Source organism: Saimiri boliviensis, chromosome X (assembly GCF_048565385.1).
Source record: "Saimiri boliviensis isolate mSaiBol1 chromosome X, mSaiBol1.pri, whole genome shotgun sequence".
In the NCBI taxonomy this organism is placed as follows: domain Eukaryota; kingdom Metazoa; phylum Chordata; class Mammalia; order Primates; family Cebidae; genus Saimiri; species Saimiri boliviensis.
Window position 1 is genome coordinate 61303221 of NC_133470.1, and position 17999 is coordinate 61321219.

The 17999-nt window shown below is 40.8% G+C and overlaps 1 protein-coding gene and 1 pseudogene across 3 annotated transcripts in view; both read right to left on the reverse strand.

Moving 5' to 3' along the window:
• HDAC8 (histone deacetylase 8) overlaps positions 1-17999 on the reverse strand; it is a 255073-nt gene that overhangs the window by 34433 nt on the left and 202641 nt on the right. The window lies entirely within an intron of this gene.
• On the reverse strand, positions 13018-13183 carry LOC120366731 (U2 spliceosomal RNA; annotated as a pseudogene).

Genomic DNA, 17999 nt, shown 5'->3' on the forward strand with positions numbered 1-17999 from the left:
ATTCCTGCTTTAGGACACCAAGGGTGACCTCCTAATTGCCCAACCTAAGGTCTTCTTTTCATTTATTACTCATCCTATTTGATCTCTCTCCAGCACATGTCATCACACTATCTTCTCCCTCATCACCACTGCTTTCCCTGTTTCTTCTCAGTCTCCTTCCTTGGAGACTTTCATCTGTCTCTGAAATGTAGGTACCCTGAGGTTATATCCTCAGCCTCTCTTCTCTCTCTCTACAGGTGTTTGTGCTCTCTGTTGCTGTTGTGATCATGCCTACATGAAGATCCTACATCTTTGGGTCCTGTCGGTGTCTGTCCCCAGCCTCTGAAGTGCATTTATAATCATCTGCTGGACATTTCTACCTGGAAAATTTGAATTCTTGGTATTTTGCATAATGTGTTCCAAGAAGAGCTAATTTGTTATAAGTCCTTCCAAAGAGAATGCTCATCATCTTTTTTTTTGAAGCTCTTCAGCAAAGATTTGTACTTATGACCCTGAATGCATTAGTGTGTTTGTGCTTTGTTTAGAGGCACTGGATTTTGTGCGTTCAAAATACCTGAAATAATACCATCCTGAATATGCCTAATTTCATCAAAATACCTTAGATAATGGGTGACATATCCAGTAAAGGCCCAGACTTCACCACCATGCAATATATGCATATAAGAAGCCTGCATTTGTACCCTGTAAATATGTACAAAAAAAGACCCCCCAAAATAATATGGTTTAGAAGATCTCTATCTCTGTGATATTCCCACTATTTGATGAGCAATGATTTTTTTCTCACTACTTGTTAAACAAAGAAACATATATCTAACTAACTGTGTGCAAGAAGATACAAAGAGGCATGGAGCACTCCCAAGACTGGCATTATTTCTCAGGGGGCAGCCTGATAGCAAGCACTATGCTTTGGGTATTACAGGTTGAATATCCCTTTTCTGAAATACTTGGGACCAGAAGTATTTTGGATTTTGATTTTTTTCCAGATTTTGGAATATTTGCATTATATATACTAGTTGAGCATGCCTAATCCAAAAATCTGAAATCTGAAATGTTCCAGTGACCATTTCCTTTGCACACCATGTTGGTACTCAGAAAGTTGTGGATTTTGGAGCATTTTGGATTTCAGATTTTCAAATTTGGGCTGCTCAACCTACATTTGAAAACACTCACTGGTTATCTGCTGGGGAGATGATGATGATGCAGATACAATCTCTGGTCTTGATGAGCTTATAGTCTAGTAGAGAATACAGACAAGTACAGGAATAACTATGATGAGAAGAATGTCAGAGGTAAGTCATTTCTCAAGGGAAATTCTGAAGTGGGAATTCTTAATTCTGAGTGTAGGGGCTGAGTAATGAATAAGGCTTCATGGAGGAGATGGGAGGCAATTGAACTGGCCTTGAAGGAAGAGCAAGATTTAAGTAGGAAGGAAGAGAAGGTATGAAATGCAAAAAAAGTGGAACAAGGACAATGAAGGTCTAATCTACACAAGTCGTCAAAAATTAATTTATAGAGAAAGAACAGAGTACTGGGTCAAAACCAGCACCAGCACAGCCCTGTAAGCAATTTTCTTGTCTGCTTTGAATAATGCATCTTTCTTTTCTGATGGACAATGATAGATTGATGGGCTTGGCAGAGAGGGGAAAAGCCATGGATGGAATTGCTACTCCATCAGAATAGGATTTATCTCTGATATATCCATCAGAGTGGTTACTTGGGGCAAATTGGAGTCGCACTTGCTTTCCACCTACTGATTCATTCATTCACTCATTCACATGATGCCAATGCTTCCTGAGCACTCCTGTGTGCCAGGCTCTGGTCATGAAGAGATGCAGAAGACTTGGCCACTGCCCTTAAGGAGTGAATGGAGAGACAGCTATGTGAATGAGCAATTATGATGCACTATGGGAAGAGCCATAATAGAGGTGCAGGCAAGGAGCTCCTGCAGTCCAGAGAGGAGACAAAGCAAAATCTTAGTCAGCCTCTAACTGATTTTCCTGTCTCCCCTCCATTCCTGAGCTTCCCATCAGAGATTCAGATCTGATCATGTCATTCCCTTGCTTAAAAACCATGGTCGGCTCCCCACTGACTGCAGGACTGAGTCCAAACTTGAAAGCAGGACATACAAAGGCCTTCATGGTCTTGCTCAGCTGGTCTCCAGCCTTATTGCACACCACAGCCTGGGCTACACCCCCTAAACTGTAGCCACACTGACTTGAAGTGTTTCTCCCCACTCCTCTTTATCTGGTCAACTCTTCTGTTTCCCTTGAGCCCTTGCTAAATGTTGCCTCTGTACTGTGCTGTTCCCAGCTCCCCCAGATGGAGTAGGTTCCTCCTCTGTGTTCCCACGGCTCATTGCCTCTTGATTCTATCACTTACACATTCTAGTGTAACTGTTTTTGTGTTTGTCTCCTCCACTGGGCAGTGTTCTCCTCAAGGGTAGGAACTAGGCTTTATTCTTTTCTTTGTCTCTAGGATTTGGTATGGGCCTGGCACATAGTAGGCACTCCATACATTTTTGCTGAGTGAATGAATGACGCTGACATGTGGCCAGTTGGGCCCGGTCATTGTCAGCAGCTGGCATTACTTAACATGAGAGATGCATAAAAAATAAAGGGCAGCCAGAGTAGTTGAAAAACAGGCGGCTCTAGTGACATCATGAGAAAAACAAAACAAAACTGGAGAAGGCTGAGACAACACTTCCACTCACGCTTTAACAAATGGCTCTTGCTTCTGAGCAGCCCCTTTTTGTCTGCTCTCCCATTCACTTTCCAAAACCCAGTCATTGAAATGATTCTAATTATTCATGGTCAGTGGCATATCCAGGAAACGCTTAGTTTACAAGCAATTAAAATACACTAAAATAGATTTATGTAGGTTGAACCTGATCCTGCTGGTAAGAAGGGAGTAAATGACGTAGATCTTGGAGGGTTATTTGCTCTCCAAGGTTGCTCTTTTATCGTTCTTTATCTACCTTACTAGTTTGGGGCTAACATGGCAGGCATCCAGAGGTACTTCTTAAGGCGAGGGCACTGTGAACATAGCCGGGAGCATGTTCCACAGTTGTAGATTTGGCGCTTCCCTGAAGCCAGCTGTCCTATAAATGTGTGAGTGCCACCTCTGCCGAGGCCCACATGCTACAGGGGAAAGGTTGGCTCAGCAGCAGGCAGCACGGAGTAGTAGGAACAATCCCCAGCACTGTGATCAGGGGCCTGGTTTCCACCAACACTTAATTCTTCAAGTCTCTGTCACCACATTGGTCAAATGGGGCATGAGTTTCCACTCCACCAACCTTAAATGGTTGTATATGAGGATCACAGGAAGAAATTTTGTGAAAATGCCTAGAGGCTAGATAAATGAAGGGGGTTTCATTTTCATTACAAAAACTCTAACTTATGGCTGTTGGCCCCCTCTAAGGCTCTAGATGCGGCTAATGTTCACCAACAGATTAGCAAAGGCAAATTTAAGCTTGTCCCCTAATAGTTTATTTAAGAGTCCACACAAGGATCACCTTGCCACACTCAAACCAACAGCATTTTAATGTCCTTCTAATGAAGAGAGCAGTCTGCAGTTAAACAAACACACCATTCAGTTGACAACAGACATGGGCGGAAAATGCCTAGACCTTGGAGTTCAGGTATCCTCAAAGATTTGTGCCATCCTTTCCCACAGTAGGCTCTGCTTCCTTGAGTTTGACACTAGGGAAAAAAGGCCTCCTTTTGCTGCTCCATGAAACCTACAATAATATATAGCTAAGCCATTCAGTGGGCCAGTGTGATTGGCACGAAATGTAGAATGAACAAAATGAAATGGCATATTTCAGCATCAGCTTTTGAGCTAAATTCAGAGGTACTACAAAAAGGCCAAAAGGCTGGCACAAAAGAGGGGCAGGGAAGCAAAGGTCATGGAAAACCAGTCAACCAGAGTGATGGTCCAGCTTGAGATCTGACCTTAAATTATTAAGGCCATGAGATACATTAATGGAAACTCGTTTCCTCTTTATCTGCAAAAGGATCCTGGGTTCCTTCACGCTCTGTCACACCTCCCTGCCTTTCTGTTCACCATTCCCTTTGCAGAGAATGCCCAGCCCTCCCTTCTCAGCCTAGACCATTCCTACTCAGCTTTCAAGACCCAGCTCAAATGTAACCTCTTTGAAGTCTTTGCTGACTCCTCAAAAGCAGAGTTCCTCATTCTCTCCCCTGTGTTTCCGCAAGGCCCCCCCCCGCCCCCCTTTTTTTTTGAGGCAGAGTCTCACTGTTGCAGACTGGAGTGTAGTGGCTCACTGCTACCTCTACCTCCAATTCCCTGGTTCAAGTGATTCTCCTGCCTCAGGCTCCCAAGCAGCTGGGATTACAGGCACGCACCACCATGCTCAGCTCATTTTTGTATTTTTAGTAGAGATGGGGTTTCACCATTTTGGCCAGGATGGTCTCAATCTCCAGATCTCATGATCTCCCACCTCGGCCTCCCAAAGTGCCGGGATTTCAGGCATGAGCCACTGCATCCAGCCATCCACAAGGCCTTTTACAGCCCGCTGGCTCACTCTGTTTACACGCTTTTCTGCACCACTGGGCTGTGAGTGCAGCTCTTAGGAGCAAGAACTACATGGCACAAAGATGCTTTCTTAGCACAAAGCAAGGCACAAAGATGGCCCTCACTTAAGGCTGGCTGAATAAATAAGCATTTGAGCAAACATGCATTGAACTCACTTGTTGGGTCTGCACAGGACCCAGAAGAAAGGCTTATTAGGCAATGATTTGATATGTTGTACATGCTTCTTCAACACTGGTTTATCTGATTCGTGACGACCTTGGTGCTGGCAAGCAGCAAGAAGTCTGCTGGCAGAGGCAGCCTGACAATGTACCAATGAGGTAAGGTGTAGGGTGACCTCGTCCAGGCTCTCAGCTTGGTTCTCACAGCACGAAAACACGAGTCGGAAAAGTACTGCTCCCCGCCCCCACGCCCCTCAACTCTCCTGTGCTTGCTTCTCAGGAAGTTGCCCAGCAGCACAGATAGCATCGTTTAGTACATTTGAAAACTGAAAATGCATCAATTACCAGAGAGGAATGCCTAACGCACAGAGCCTGACCTGGCCAGGGCTCCCACGGAAGCTCTGGCTCAGCATCACAGCTTCTAGTTCTCTTTCCAGTTCTGCTAATGATGAACCCAATGACTTTGGACATATCAGCTCATTTTACATTCCCTATCACCATATAGGGAGAATAATGAAGATGTTGCATGGCTTGAGTCAATAAGAAGCTTGACTGAGATCTTGGTGGACAGGGGGAGCAGTGGTTGATGCTGGCAGAGCCTGCAGGGTTTTGTTGTTTTTGTTTGTTAAGTGCAAATCACTCTGCCTTAAGCTCAGGTGTGCAGTCCGTGGAGAGGAAGAGCAGACAGGCAGGCAGGCAGGCAGGCACCTCGGACCTGGGCTGCAGCAGAGCCAGCGCAGGTGGCAGTGGACAGGACTGGGCGGGACAGGATGGGATGCTCAGACGCAGGCCGGCTAACAGCTGGTCTCCTGCTCCCCAGTAGGGACCAGGAGCAACAAGCTCTAAAGGTTGTGTCTACTGGAACAATTTAGTATTGAAATAAAACTCATGGCAAAGTCAATCTGACACATCTTTAATGATACACATAATGATTATTGTGCTGTACTGTAATTAGGCATAATGATAAGCAGTTCCTAAGAATGACTGTAATTACGATGACATTTACACAGCGGAACCAAATATTTCTGAGGTCAGCCAGGATGGAGGTGGGGATTAGGGGTAGTTGGAGAGGAGGCAGAGCAAAAGCTTGGTTGCAAGGCATTTCTTTGGTTCTCCTTGTCTCCCCACTCCACCTCAAGATGATAGTCCTCCCACCCTTTATTGGGGAACAGAAAAAAGATCAGATGAGGGACCTGGGGCCTGAATGGCTAGCTCCTTTCTCCAATCAGGGAGAAGCTATCTTGAAGGTCCTAGGGTTAGGAAATCTGGGATGTCTAGAGGGCCTTCAAACTGATTAGTCCCCACTTTTCCATAAGCCCTGAAATTCTATCAAGTAGCCTTAAACCTAAAAAGTATATGCCTAATGTATGGGCCTTCTTTGGAGCCAGATTTGAACAAATCCATGTAAGGGATATTTTGGGTACAAATGGGTAAAATTTAATAGAGATTGGTATTAGATTATGTATTAGGGTTCTCTAGAGAAACAGAACTAATGGAATATATATATATATATATATATATATATATATATATATATGATGTAAAGGGGGAGTTTATTAAGTATTAACTCACACGATCACAAGGTCCCACAATAAGCTGTCTGCTGGCTGAGGAGCAAGGAGAGCCAATCCGAGTTCCAAAACTGAAAAACTTGGAGTCCCATGTTTGAGTTCAGAAGCATCCAGCATGGGAGAAATATGTAGGCTGGGAAGGCTAGGCCAGTTTCTCCTTTCACATTTTTCTGCCTGCTTATATTCTAACCATGCTGGCAGCTGATTAGATTGTGCCCACCCAGATTAAGGGTGGGTCTGCCTTCCCCAGCCCACTGACTCAAATGTTAATCTCCTTTGGCAACACCCTCATAGACACAATCAGGATCAATACTTTGTATCCTTCAATCCAATCAAGTTGACACAGTATTAACCACCACAGATGATGTTAAGGGATTATTAATTTTGTTGAGTTTGATAATGGTATTGTGTTTATGGTAAGAAAAGGTCCTTATCTGTTAGAGATAAACATTTATAGGCCATCAGCTATGAAATGGTATAATAGCTGGGATCAGCTTTAAAATTCTTCAGAAAAAAATGGGGGATAGAAGAAATAGGAATGATAATATTGGTAATTGTTGAAGCTGGGTGATGGGTACATGGGGATTCATTATATTCTTCTCTCTGCCTTATTTATGTTTGAAAGTTTCTGTAATGAAAAGTTAAAAAAGTAATATACCCTAGACTGCTCTGGAAGTGAGTCATACATTTGTGAAAATTAGTTTGAGCATGCTAACAACATCGAGTAGACTTGGGCAGCTACCAGGAATGAGATTTTTGATGGGCAGAGCCAGGAAGGAGGACAGGTGTGGGAAGTAGAAATGTTCCTTTTTAAAGTTTCCTTTGTTGTTAAAGAGTAAGTGCGCTAATAACTTTGTTAAGCCCTACCCTATGTAGCTGTTAGACATGCCATGCTTACAGGCATGTAGTACATTCTATATCCTTGTACTTTAACCAAAATATCTGTGCTGGACATGCTCACAGGCATGTACCAATTCTCTATTGCTTTTACCTGTTTAGAAAACTTTTAAGTTGTTAGCCAATTGGGTTTAAGTTTAGATTGTAAGGTCTGAAGGATGACTCCAATTGCGTAAGGAATAAATTCGTCTGTTTTCCTTTGTTCATTGTACTCTCATGTCACGATAGCTAGTGAGAATACCCTTCTTGCAGTCCAGGAAGTAAAAATTGCGTTGCTGAGAGATCCTTTGTCTCAGTGCTAATTTTTCTTTGCGGCCTCCAACATTTATTTCCAACAGCAGGTGTATGTTGGAACATGTGTCACTTTTGGGGACTAGGAAGTCCTGGATGTGGTGGAGAAATATTTGAGAGGGATGGGGAATTTTGAATGGTCAGATGACAGTCTGAAAGTTCTGAGAAAGCAGGAAGTGAGAGAAGAGAGGAGATAGAGTGCAATAGGCACTCATGTTCACGTATTAGGTCTCTTGCTAGCCTGTAAGTTCCTGGAGGTTGGGTCCTGTATCTTAATTATCTCTGTCTTCCCTAGAGCTCTCAGGATATTAGTTTATTGATTACATTTTGTGCATTCATTTCAGAATACTTATTGAGTGCCTATGAATGCAGGCAATCATGTGTATATAGTAGTTAAAGGAGATATGGCAGTGAACAAAACAAAGTCTCTGTCCTCAGGGAGCTCACATTTTAGTGGGAGGAGACAGTAAATAAACAAGCAGGTACATGTCAGATGGTGATAAGTGCTGCAGAGAAAAGTAAAGTAGGGTAAGGGGTTGGGGAATGCTGGGTAGTTAGCTGCTCAGGACTAAACTTGAATGGCAGTTGGGCCCTTAGGAGCTTTTCCAGGTCCCCTCTGCCACCTGGCTTTTGGTCATGTTGGACTCTGTGCTGTTTGTTCCCTGGGTTTCACCAAGGGCTCCTGGGCCTTTCAGTCTGTATATATACTGTGACCTAATCTTGACTTGTTTCTCCCTGCCTACATCTGACGAATACACATTCCTTTTTGGGAACATTCTCCAGGTACTACTTCCTCCAGGAAGTGTTCACAGGTCCTTCCTTCTTCCTACCTCCACTCTATCCCCTGCCTGGGTCTTCTCTGCTTCCATAGGACCCTTGCATAATCTCTACTACAGTACTTATCATTGTGGATTATAATTATCTTCCCAACTAGACATTGAGCTCTTTCAGGATAGTGAGTACGTCTTTTTTATCTCTATATAGCACAGGGCCTAGAACACCGTAGGGATCCTGTACATGCTTGATAAATACAAGAATGAATGGGTGGATGAAAGAATGAATATGTTCTGTAGTAGAACATCAGAGACTTGGGAAGCATCCTCACCCTAAATCAAACACGGAGGAAGTAGAGTTGCTGGTATGTGCTTAGATACCAAAAGGAGAAAGGAGATCTGTATCTTTGGATATGTTTTGAACTCGATGATGATGATGATGATGATGATGATGATGATGATGATGATGATTGACATTCAATATTTATTGCATAGACTTATGAGCACAACTGCCTGGGTTTTAATTTTAGTTGTACCATTTGCTAGTTGTGTAATTTTGGGCAAGTCACATAAGTTTCTTGTACCTTAGTTTCCTCATCTGGAAAATGAGGATGATAATAATACTATGTATTAAATGAAATAAAGTTCTGCAAAGCACTTAGAATAGTACCTGTAATACAGTAAATACTATATAAGGATTTGTTATTATTTATTATGCTGAGTCAGTGACTGTGTTAAATTCTTTAGTTATTGAGTGCCTGCCAGTTCTAGGTCCTAGAGATAGAGTGCCTTCATGGAGCTTGTATTTGACCTAACTCCATCCTCACACAATACAAGGGAGATACTATACAGATCCCCAACATATTAAAAAGAAAAGTAAGGCTTAAAGCTATTAAGTGATTTGTCCTAGGTCATAGAGCTCATAAGTTAAAAATTAGGATTCTAACTCTGGTCTGTGTGACTCCAACAACCATTGATCTTGACCAGGAGTTGACAAACTATGGCCCATGAGCCAAATCTGTCCCTCTGCCTTTTTTTCTTTGAGATATAATTTACCCTTTTAGAGTGCATTATTTAGTATATTTACAAGTAGCATATTTACAAGGTTGTGCAACCACTATCTAATTCCAGAACATTTTCATCACTCATGAAGGAAACCTACATCCATTGAGCATTCACTTCTTCTTCCCCAAGTTCCTGGCAACCAGTAATCTAGTTTCTGTCTCTATGGATTTGCATATTCTGGACATATACAAATGGAATAATAGAATATGTGGCCTTTTATGTCTTTCTTTCACTTAGTGTAATGTTTTCAAGTTCATCCATATTGTAGTATGTATCAGTAATTTGTTCTTTTTATGGCTGAATTCCATTGTATAGATACACATTTTGTTTATCCATTTATCAGTAGATGGACATTTGGGTTGTTTCCGAATTTTTGGCTATTATGAATAATGCTGCTATGAAAATCTGTATACACATTCTTGTGTGAACATATGTGGCTATATACCTAGGAATAGAATTTCTGGGTCATTTGGTAATTCTATTTAACTTTTTAGGGAACTGCCGTGCTGTTTTCCAAAGTGGCTGTACCATTTTATATTTCCACCAGCAATGCATGAGGGTTCCAATTTCTCCCCATCCTTGCCAACACTTTCTATTATCCATCTTTTTATTATTATTGTCCTAGTAGGAGTGAAGTGATATTTCATAGTGGTTTGGGATTTGCATTTCCCTAATGACTAGTGATGTCAGGCATTTCCTTATGTATTTATTGACCAGTTGTACATCTTCTTTGGAGAAATGTCTATATGTATCCTTTGCCCATTCTAAAATTGGGTTATTTTGCTATTATTATTTAGAGATAAGGGTTCACTCTGTCACTCAGGCTGGAGTGCAGTGGTGCAATCATAGCTCACTGCAGCCTCAAACTGCTGGTCTCAAGCAATCCTCCCTCCTCAGCCTCCCAAGTAGCTAAAACTACAGGTGCACACCACCATGCCCACCTAATTTTTTAAAAAAAGTCTTTGTAGAGATGGGGTCTTGCTATGCTGCCCAGGCTGGCCTTGAACTCCTGGGCTCAAGTGATCCTCCTGTCTTGGCCTCCCAAAGCACTGGGATTACAGGCATGAGCCACTGCACCTAGCCTGCTAGATGAGTACTAAAGGTTTTTAAAATGTATTCTGAGGCTGGGTGTAGTGGCTCACACCTGTAATCCCAGCACTTTGGGAGGCTGAGATGGGCAGATTGCTTGAGGTCAGGAGTTCAAGACCAACCTGGGCAACATGGCGAAATCCCATTTGTACAAAAAATATAAAAAGTAGCTGGGTGCGATAGCATGTGCCTGTAGTCTCAGGTATTTAGGAGGCTGAGGCAGGAGAATTGCTTGAGCCTGGGAGGTGGAGGTTACAATGAGCTGAGATCATGTCATTGTACTACAGCCTGGGTGATGGGAGTGAAGTCCTGTCTCAAAAAAAAAAAAAAAAAAAAAAAAAAGTATTCTGGATACAAGTCCTCTATATATGATTTGCAAATATTTTGATTTGCGAGTATTTTTTTTTTTTTCTCATTCAGGGTCTCACTTTGTCACCTGGGCTGGAGGACAGTGGTGTGATCACAGTTTGCTGCAGCCTTGACTTCCTGGGCTCAAGCAGTTCCCATCCCACGCTCTCCACCTACTGCTTCCCAAGTAGCTGAGACCACAGGCATGCACCACCATGCCCAGCTAATTTTTAATTTTTTTTGTAGAGAAGGGGGTCCCACTAAGTTGCCCAGGCTGGTCTCAATTGAACTCCTAGGCTCAAGTGATCCTCCTGCTTTGGCCTCCCAAAGTGCTAGGATTATAGGCATGGGCCACTGAGCCCAGCCTGTTGTGATTTCTTTATCTGGTTTTGGTATAAAGGTAGAACTGGCCTCATAGTTGGGAAGTTTTATTTGTCAGGGTTCTCCAGAGAAAGAGAACCAATAGGAGATCTCTCTCTCTCTCTCTCTCTCTCTCTCTCTCTCTCTCTCTCTCTCTCTCTCCCCGTATATATGTAAAAATAAATATCTAGATAAATAAATCTATCATCTATCTATATAAAATAGATTTATTGTGAGGAACTGGCTTACGCAATTATGGAGGCTGACCTGCCATCTGCAAACTGGAGTCCAAGGACAGCTGGTTGTATAGCTCTAGTCTGAGTCTGAGGGCTTGAGATCCAGGAGAAATGATGGTGTAAGTTATAGTCCAAGTCCAAAGACTTGGGAACCAGAGGGCTGATGGTGTAAATCCCAGTCCTAGGGCAGAAGAAAACTGAAATCTTAATTCAAGCAGTCAGTCATTGAGAGAGGGGACGGGAACAGTGGGGAGGGAAGTGAAGGAAATGAAAAGAAGGGAAGGGAGGAAGAGAGAAAATTCTTCCTTCACCTTTTTGTTCTATTCAGGCCCTCAACAGATTGGATAATGCCCACTCATACTAAGAAGGAAAATATTCTTGATTTAGTCTACTAATCCAAATGGTAATCTCTTCTGGAAACACCCTCATACATATAACCAGAAATAATGTTTAACCAGATAACTGAGCATTTTTGTGGCCCAATAAAGTTGACAAAAAAAATCACCCATTATTGGTATCAATCAGCAGAATTAACTAGTGAAACCATATGTGCCTGGGGTTTTCTTTGTGGTAATTTTAAAAATTATTAATTCAATTTCTTTTACTTAGTAAATTAGGTCTATTCAGATATTCCATTTCATTTTTTCTTGAGTTAGTTTTGGTATTGCGTGTCTTTCTAGGAATATATTCATTAAATTTAGGTTACAAAATTTGTTGGCATACAGTTGCTCACAGTAGTCCTTTATGCTCTTTTTTTTTTTTTTAGATGAGGTCTCACTATGATGCCCAAGCTAGTCTCGAACTCAAACTCCTGGGCTCAAGTGATCTTCATGCCTTGTCCTCCCAAAGTGCTGGGATCACAGGCGTGACACGCTGTGCCTGGCTCTTTATACTCCTTTTTATTTCTCTAAGGTGGGTAGTAATAGCTCCACTGTCATTCCTGATTTTCATAATTTGAGACTTTTTTTTTTGTTAAGTCTACCTAAAATTTTGTAATTTTGCTGAGCTTTGTAAAGAACCAATTTTGGATTTCACCATTTTTTTCTATTGTTTTTCTATTCATTATTTCAGTTCTTCTTGCTCTAATTTTTATTTTTATTTTTAATTTATTTAGTTTTTTGAGATGGAGCCTTGCTCTTTCACCCAGAGCTGGAGTGCAGTGGCTCAATCTCAGTTCACTGCAACCTCTGTCATATGAGTTCAAGCAATTCTCCTGCCTCTGCCTCCCGAGTAGCTGGACTACAGGAGCATGCCACCACGCCTGCCTGGCTAATTTTTGTATTTTTAGCAGAGATGGGCTTTCACCATGTTGGCCAGGCTGGTCTTGAACTCCTGATCTCAGGTGATCTGCTTGCCTCAGCCTCCCAAAGTGCTGGGAGTACAGGTGTGAACCACCACGCTCTGCCTGATTTTTTAATTTCTTTTCCTCTGCTCGCTTTGGGTTTAGTTTGCTCTTCTCTTTCTAATTTCTTAAGATGAAAGATTAGGTTATTGTTTTGTAATCTTTCTTCTTTTTAAACAGGTCTTTGCAGTTACAAATTTCCCTCTAACTACTGCATTCATTGCATTCCATAAGTTTTGGCATGTTTTGTTTTTGTTTTCATTCATCTCAGATCATTTTCTAACTTCCTTTGTGATTTCTTTTAAATTATTTAAATTATTTTTATTTTATTGAGAGGGGTGCACCATTTCTGGAGGTACTACAATAATTGATCAGGTTGTTGCATGGAGTGGAGGAAAATTCTTATTCCATCTCCCTGCTCCTAAAATCCATTTAATGTATTGTTCTCAGATAAGGACAGATACTACACTTGAACTTAGCCAAAAAGCCATGAAGCAACGTGATTTCTTTGTTAGTCTATTTGTATTAGGAGTGTGCTGTTTAATTTCCACATATTTATGAATTCCTCAAATCTCCTTCTTTTATTGATTTCTAATTTCATTCCTTTTCATCTAATTCAATTCCAAGGTACCTTGTATGATTTCAGTCCTTTTCAATTTACTGAGTTTTGTAATCTAAAGTATGTTCTGTCCTAGAAAATGTTCCATGTGCACTTAAGAAGAATATGTATTCTGCTCTAGTTGGTTTATCATGTCGTCCAGATCTATTTCCTTGTTGATCTTCTCTCTAGTTGTTCTATTTATTATTGAAAGTAGGGTATTGACATTTCCAAGTATTATTGAATTTTTTATTTCTCTTTTTCACTTCTTTAGTTTTTGTTACATATATTTAGGTGCTCTGTTGTTAGGTGGCATACATTTATAATTTTGTCTTTTAGTACACCAGCTCTCTTTTGGTTACCGTACATATGCTGTATCTTTCACCATCCTGGTACTTCCAACCTACGTGTGTCTTTGAATTTAAAGTATTTCTTTTATGAACAACATATAGTTGAAATATGTTTTTAAAATCCATTCGACCAATCTCTAATTTTTAATTGGAGTGTTTAATAATTTACATTTAATACAATTACTGATAAGGCATAGTCTATGTATGCCACATTGCTACTTGTTCTCCATGTCTTATGCTGTTTTGTTCCCCTTTCCTCCATTACTGCGTTCCTTTTTACTAAATAGACATCTTCTAATATATCATTTTTATTTTCTTGTTAGTTTACATATACAAAAATGTATTATGTACATATATAAATATGTGTATATATGTATGTATCTGTGTGTATATATGTGTGTGTGTGTGTGTGTGTGTGTGTGTGTGTGTGTATTTATTTTCTTAGTTTTGCCTGAGGATTATAATTAACATCTTAACTTTTAACAATACAGTTTGGATTAATATCAACTTAATTTCAATAGCATATATTATGGTTTGGATATGGTTTGTTTGTCCCCACCAAAACTCGTTTAAAACTTGATCTCCAATGTAGCAGTGTTGTGAGGTGGGTCTAGTTGGAGTTGTTTGGGTCATGAGAGAAGACCCCTCATGAATGGTTTAGTGCCGTTCTCATGGTAGTGAGTTCTCACTCTGGCAAAACTAGATTAGTTCTTGCAGAAATGGATTAGTTCCTGCAAGAGTAGGCTGTTATAAAGCCAGGATGCCCCTCAGATTTTGACCCTTTGCATGTGCTTTCTTAGTCTTTGACCTTTTGCCATGTTGTAGCAGAGCACAAAAGGCCTTTCCAGAGACCAGGTTAATGTCAGTACCATGCTTCTTGAACTTCCTAGCCTCCAGAACCATGAGCTAAATAAACCTCTTTTAGTTATAAATTACTCAGTCTGAGGTATTCTGTTATAGCAACACAAAATGGCCTAAGACAGCATATAAACACTTGGTTCTGTCCCTACATAGCTCCTTTTTCATGCCTCTCCTTTGTGTTGTTATTGTCACATGAATTATATTTTCATACATTGTGCACTTATCGAAGTGGATTTATTGCTTTATGCAGCTGTCTTTTAAATCATACATAGAAGAAAGGAGTTACAAAGAAAAATATATTTGTACTTTAATTTTTACTTACATAGTAACCCTTACTGGTGGTCTTTATTTCTTTATGTGGATTCAAGTTACTGTCTAGTGTCCTTTCATTTCAGCCTTAAGGATTCCTTTTAGTATTTTTTTATTTTTATTTTTTGAGACTGAGTTTCACTCTTGTCACCCAGGCTGGAAGGCAATGGTGTGATCTCTGCTCACTGCAACCTCCGCCTCCTGGGTTCAAGTGATTCTCCTGCCTCAGCCTCCCAAGTAGGTAGGATTACAGGTGCCCGCCACCACACCCAGCTAATCTTTGTATTTTTAGTAGAGACAGGGTTTTGCCATGGTGGCCAGGCTGATTTCGAACTCCTGACCTCAGGTGATCTGCCCACCCTGGCCTCCCAAAGTGCTGAAATTACAGGTGTGAACCACTATGCCTGGCCACCATTTAGTTATTTTTAATATAATTTCTATTTATTGATATCCTTTATTTGGTGAGACATGTCATAACATTTCTTTACATTTTGGTACATATTTAAAATAACTATTTGAAAATCTTTAGTATTCCAATGTTTGGATGTCCTCAGTGACAATTTATATTGATTGATATTTTTTCATGTGTATTGACCATACTTTCTTGTTTCTTTGCATATCTTATAACTTTTGTTAAAAATTGGACATTTAAAATTATATAATGTGGAAAACAGATTCTCCCCCTCCCCAGAATTTTGTTTTTGTTGCTGCTGGTGTTTATTTGTTTAGTGGCTTTTTTTTTTTTTTTTTTTGAGATGGAGTCTCACTGTCACCCAGGCTGGAGTGCAGTGGCATGGTCTCAGCTCAACACAGTCTCTGCCTCCTGGGTTCAAGTGATTCTCCTGCTTCAGTTGCTGAATAGCTTGGACTAAAGGCATGTGCCATCACACCTGGCAAATTTTTGTATTTTTAATAGAAACAGGGTTTCACCATGTTGGCCAGGATGGTCTTGACATCTTGACCTTGTGATCTGCCTGCCTTGGCCTCTCAAAATGCTGGTATTACAGCTGTGAGCCACCACACCTGGCCTGTTTAGTGGCTTTTATGAATTAATTCTGCAAAGTCTGGATTATTTGTCATGTTTGGTCACAGAAGTCTCTGCTTGGTTAGCTTAGTGGTCAGCTAACGATTATACAGCGATTTGCTTAAATTCATGGAGCGAGTAAGTCTCCCAGTCTTTACCAAGATGCTCTGTGTGTGTGTTGGGGGCATTCCCTCAACATTCTGCCAGTCAGTTAACAACTTAGCCTTAGCACTTCACTTGTACAGAGCTTGAAGGCCAGCCATAGGTGAGAACTTTGGTCTTCTCAGGTGTTTTCTGAGCATTTGTGCACAGCCTTGGGAATGCATATCATTCTGTGCATGTGCACAGCCTTTTAGATTCCTAAGAATTTTTTGGAGCTTTTCAAAGCCCCGTATGGACATCTCATTCCCCAGCATTTAGTTTTAAGCTTTTTGGTTAGCTTAATGCTTGCCGCAACTGTTATCTATTACCATAGGCAGCTGTAAAGTTAATCATTTGTCTCTAATTATTTTTGACAAATACCCCAAGGAAAAATACCCCCAAAAAAGTTTTTCAACACTGAGCACACTCTTGAATCATGTCTAATAAAAAAACCTTGCAGCTGGGTGTGGTGGCTCACGCCTGTAATCCCAGCACTTTTGGGAGGCCAAGGTGGGCGGATCATGAGGTCATGAGATCGAGACCATCCTAGCCAACATGTTGAAACCCTGTCTCTACTAAAAACACAAAAATTAGCTGGGCATGGCGCCATGTGCTCATAGTCCCAGCTACTTAGGAGGCTGAGGCAGGAGAATCACTTGAACCCAGGAGGTGGAGATTGCAGTGAGCCAAGATCGTGCCACTGCACAGCCTAGCAACAGAGACTCCATCTCAAAAAAAAAAAAAAAAAAAAAGCCTTGCAAGTGGAGTCTTCCAAGGAACCACTAGACAGGCCAAATAATAATTCTTCAGAAATGAGACTTGGAAGGATCTCCATATTCTGTTCCTTCTGGTGGCTGCCAGGCTGCTGGTTTTCACCATGATTGTAGGCTGCTGGTTTTCAAGGCTATCATTTCTACCCATTTTTGTAAATAAAGTTTTATTGGAACAGAACCACATTCATTCATTTACATACCGTCTATGACTGCTTTTGTGTACAACAGTAGAATTGAGTAGTTGGGACAGAAACCATATGGTCTGAAAAGCCTAAAATATTTATGGCCAGCCCTTTATTCTAAAAGTTTGCTACTCCTACTCTAGACCAGTGCTGTTTAGTAGAAATATAATGTGAGCTAGATAAATAATTAAAAATTTTTGAGTAGCCACATTAAAAATTTTTTTAAAAAGTGAAATTGTTTTAAGAATATGTTTTATTTAACCCAACCTATTCAAAATATTATAAATTTGACATATAACTAATATATAATTACTAATAAGATATTTCACATTTTCTTCTTACTACATCTTTAAAATCTGGTGTGTACTGAACATTTACAGCACATCCCAATTTGGACTAGCCACGTTTAAAATGCTTACTAATCACTAGTAGCTACTGGTTATCATATTAGATAGCATAGCTCTGGGTTCTTGGTGCTCAAAATGTGGTACCTGGCTTGGTAACATTATATCATACCAGAACTTGCAAGAATGGCACAATTTCAAGCTTCAGCCTGGATGAACTGAATCAGATTTTGCATTTAACAAGCCCTAGATAATTAACATGCATATTGAAGTTTGAGAAATAGAGCTCTATACCATTTTGCTATACTACCTGTCTTTGGGATAAGGACCCAGTGTACCCAAGGTATTATTCTAAAATAAAATATAACCCTCTGGCTGTCATTCTATCATAGATTGTGGTGAAACAGTCTGAAAATAAATTAACCAAGATGACAATGTGCCAGGTGGTGTGCTAGGCTAGGCACTGTGGGGTTTGCTGAGCTGAAGAGGACATGGTCTCTTCTTTCAGGGAACTCATAACTGCCCAAGGATGCCTGGAGAATAATACTCTGCATGCGAAATCCAATCTTCTCCACTAAAATCCTCTAAACAACTTCTCCATCTCAAATGTAAATGTGGCAACCAGGCACTGGATTGCTCAAGCAGGCATTCAACTCAAGAGGTTCATGGGACAGAAACAAAACAGTTTCACTCCATTTGAAATTGGCTCACAGCAACGGTCTGAAGCAAACAC